Genomic DNA, 4,786 nt, shown 5'->3' with positions numbered 1-4,786 from the left:
TTATATTAAAAATATTAATTTTTCAAATATTTATAATTTTAAATATATTGATTTAAAAGTTTACAATATTATTTTAATATTAATTTTAAAAACAAAGTAAAAATAAAATTAAAAATCTTTTTGGTCTTTTATCCCACTTTAATCAATCAAATATTATCAAAAACATACGCCCCTCTTTTCGGTAAAGTAATTTCGACTATATTACCTAGTTTTACTCCTGACGAATTTCTGAAATATTTTGGGTTGATTGATTAAAGATATTTATACCTTAAGAATAAATGGTAAATTTCGCAGTGATGTAATAAATTTTTGTATGATATCAATAATTTCGGTCACGCATACCTAATTTTATCGAATACCAATTTAATACTTTATAGCGAACAAATTAGCATTTATTATCAAAAGGTTAAAAATAAAAATAAAAATAAAAACTGTACATACTTACCTGTGAGATAGTATTCTTAGTGATATGCTTTAGCCCACTCATAAGATAGTCGGACTAATTGATTTTCCATAGCTACATAGGCGTAACCTCGAGCATTCAACATTTTTTCTTCTAAACATATGAACGGTCCATCTCTGCATAAAGTAACAAATTCGGTATTGGAATATGTCTGATTCGTCGAACATTTTCCTTCGTGTGACCATTTTCCGCATTTGTGACATCTTTCAAGGTGTCGAGCTCTCCTTTTCACTGCGGATTTTGATTTTCCTTTACCAAATTGTAACTTATTATTTTCGTTCCTGGATTCTTTTCTTACTCCGTCCAATTTGCCTCTGATTAATGATACTATTTCACTTGGAAGGGTGTCATTATTACGTTTAGTGATCAAAGCGTGTAGCTTTAGACCATGGTTTAGTTCACAGGAAGTCTTCATCTCGTAAAACCTAAAAAAATAAAAATTCATAATGGGGGGAGAAGACTAGTTCTTTAGGGTCTGCTAGGGAAAGACCATTCGGATTTCATTTCCGAGAACTACACGAAAACAGAACATCTAACTCTAACAGAAATACATATTATACTTTAAAGACTTGATTCTCCCCACACTTAGTTAGCTGTGGTGTTGAAATTGTGATTAACTTCGTTGTCAACTTCCATTGGACTATCTATGTAATGTTTAACTCTGTGACCATTAACCTTAAATTCAATCCCATTTGAATTTATTAATTCTACTGTTCCGTACGGGAAAACTCTTTTGACTATGAATGGTCCAGACCATCTTGATTTCAATTTTCCAGGAAATAGCTTGAATCGTGAATTGAAAAGAAGAACTCTGTCTCCTTCTTTAAATTCTTTTGAACTTCTGATTCTTTTATCATGCCATTTCTTCGTTCTTTCTTTATAGATTAACGAATTTTCGTATGCTTCTTGTCTTAATTCTTCTAATTCGTTTAATTGACTTAATCGTAGACGTCCAGCTTCATGTAAATCAAGATTACATGTCTTCAAAGCCCAAAATGCTTTGTGTTCAATTTCTACTGGAAGATGACATGCTTTTCCGTAAACGAGTTTAAAAGGTGTGGTTCCAATTGGAGTTTTGTAGGCTGTTCTAAAAGCCCAGAGTGCATCCTCCAATTTAATGGACCATTCCTTCGGATTTGATCCTACGGTTTTCTCTAAAATACGTTTCAAAGCTCAGTTGGTATTTTCAACTTGTCCACTTGTTTGTGGATGATAAGCAGTGGAGATTTTATGAGTTACTCCATATCTTTTAAGAACTTTCTCAAGTTGATTATTACAAAAATGAGTACCCCGATCACTTATTAAAGCTTTCGGTGTTCCGAACCTTGCAAAAAGACGTTTTAAAAAGTTGACTACAACTCGTGCATCGTTAGTTGGGAGAGCTTGTGCTTCCGCCCATTTAGATACATAATCAATGGCAACGAGAATGTAGAGATTATTATGAGATTTTGGAAATGGACCCATAAAGTCAATACCCCAAATGTCACATACTTCACATACTTTAATGATATTTTGTGGCATTTCATCACGTTGACTTATCTTTCCGGCCCTTTGACAAGCATCACAGGATTTGCAAAGAAGGTGTGCGTCTTTAAAAATTGTAGGCCAATAGAATCCAGCATCATAAACTTTTCTTGCTGTAAGTTGAGGCCCATAATGCCCTCCTGTTGGTCCTGTGTGACAATGGTTTAAAATTTGACTAGCTTCATCTCCGAATACACATCGGCGTATTATTCCATTAGGACAACTTTTAAACAAATGTGGATCTTCCCAGAAATAGTGTTTTATATCACTAAAGAATTTCTTTCGTTTTTGGTACGATAATCCTTTTTCAAGGAATCCACATACTAAGTAGTTTGCATAGTTTGCAAACCATGGAATTTCATTATAATCTATCTTCAATAGATATTCATCAGGAAAGTTGTCTTGTATGGCCGATTCATTTAGAACTTCTAATTCAGTATTTTTAAGACGAGAAAGATGATCAGCGGCGAGATTTTCTGCTCCCTTTTTGTCTCGGATTTCAATATCGAACTCTTGTAAGAGTAAGATCCAACAGATTAATCTTGGTTTAGCATCTTGTTTCGAAAATAGGTATCTAAGAGCAGAATGGTCGGTATAGACCACCGTTTTTGCTAGAACGAGATATGATCGAAATTTGTCAAAAGCAAAGACAATAGCAAGGAGTTCTTTTTCAGTAGTTGTGTAATTTGTTTGTGCTCCTTGTAACGTCTTACTAGCATAATATATAGGTTGAAATCGTTTTTCAATCCTTTGTCCTAAACCGGCTCCCATTGCAAAATCACTTGCATCGCACATAAGTTCAAACGGTAGATTCCAATTTGGAGTTATCATGATCGGCGCATTAGTGAGTTTTTCTTTAAGTATATTAAAAGATTTGATGCATTCATCTGAAAAGATGAATGGAGCATCCTTTTCTAGGAGTTTATTCATAAGAGTGGCAATTTTAGAAAAATCGTTTATGAAACGTCGGTAAAAACCGGCATGCCCTAGAAAACTCCTAACTCCTCTAACATTGGTGGGATGTGGAAGTTTAGCAATTACATCTATTTTAGCTCTATCCACTTCAATTCCTTCCTTTGAGATTTTATGACCAAGAACGATGCCTTCTTTAACCATAAAATGGCATTTCTCCCAATTAAGAACTAGATTTGATTGTTCGCATCTAATAATCATTCGTTCAAGATTAACTAGACATGATTCAAATGTATCACCGAAAACTGAAAAGTCATCCATGAAAACTTCCATGCATTCTTCTATCATGTCGTGAAAAATCGCCATCATGCACCTTTGAAAGGTTGCAAGGGCGTTGCAAAGTCCAAATGGCATGTGTTTGTAAGCAAAAGTACCATAAGGGCACGTGAATGTGGTATTCTCTTGGTCCTCGGGTGCTATTGGAATTTGAAAATATCCGGAAAAACCATCAAGAAAACAATAGTAACTATTTCCGGCTAATCTTTCCAACATTTGATCAATAAAAGGTAAGGGAAAGTGATCTTTTCTGGTGGCGTCATTTAATTTTCTATAATCAATACAAACACGCCATCCTGTTACAGTCCTAGTAGGAATAAGCTCATTTTTTTCATTTGTGATGACAGTCATGCCACCCTTCTTAGGCACGCATTGAACTGGGCTTACCCATGAACTATCAGAAATTGGATAAATTAAACCTGCATCAAGCAGTTTAATAATTTCTTTCTTAACAACATATTGCATATTAGGATTTAGTCTTCGTTGGCGTCGCACATACGTTTTATGACCTTCTTCCATAAGGATTTTATGTGTGCAATACGAAGGACTTATTCCTTTAATGTCATGAATCTTCCATGCAATGGCTGGTTTATGAGCTTTTAGCATAGAAATGAGTTTAGATTTTTCATTTTCAGTAAGAGAAGATGAAATTATTACAGGTAATTCAGACTCACCATGTAAATAAGCGTATTCCAAAGGGTTTAGAAGTGGCTTTAACTCTAATGTCGGTGGTTCTTCTATCGATGATTTATATCGATATCTGTCTTCTTCTTTTAGCATTTGAATTTCTTCTGTTGTTGGTTCATATCCATTAGCCATAAGTGTAGCTAACATTTCTGTTTCATCAATTGGTTTAGTTCCTTCTCCTAAAGAACATTCTCCTGTTCCTTGTAATTCTGGAAATTCTTCTAACAATTCTGCATGTGATTCTATAGTTTGAATATAATAACATGTATCATCTGCAGATTGCGGTTGTTGCATGGCTCTATCAACTGAAAAGGTAACACTCTCGTCCTCTATACTTAGGGTCAGTTTCTTACCGAACACGTCTATCATTGCTTTAGCCGTGTTTAAGAATGGTCTTCCTAATATGAGAGGTACTCGAGAATCTTCTTCCATATCCAGAATAATAAAATCTACTGGAAATACTAAAGTACCAACTTTAACTAGCATGTTCTCCATTATCCCTCTAGGATATTTTACTGATCGATCGGCTAGTTGTATGCTTATTCTTGTTGATTTCAATTCTCCAAGGTCTAGTTTAACGTATAGTGAATACGACATTAAATTTATACTAGCACCTAAGTCTGCCAATGCTTCTATTGAACTAAGACTACCCAGAAAACATGGAATTGTGAAACTTCCTGGATCAGATAATTTTTTTGGTATCTTATTCAACAGCACTGCTGAACAATTAGCATTCATAGTAACAGCCGAGAGTTCTTCCATTTTCTTTCTATTTGTGATTAGATCTTTCAAAAATTTAGCATATCTAGGCATTCCTGAAATCACATCAATGAAAGGAAGATTAATATTTATCTGTTTAAACAT

Source organism: Rutidosis leptorrhynchoides, chromosome 8, assembly GCF_046630445.1.
Source record: "Rutidosis leptorrhynchoides isolate AG116_Rl617_1_P2 chromosome 8, CSIRO_AGI_Rlap_v1, whole genome shotgun sequence".
Taxonomy (NCBI): Eukaryota; Viridiplantae; Streptophyta; class Magnoliopsida; order Asterales; family Asteraceae; genus Rutidosis; species Rutidosis leptorrhynchoides.
Note: the sequence above shows the minus strand (reverse complement) of the source record.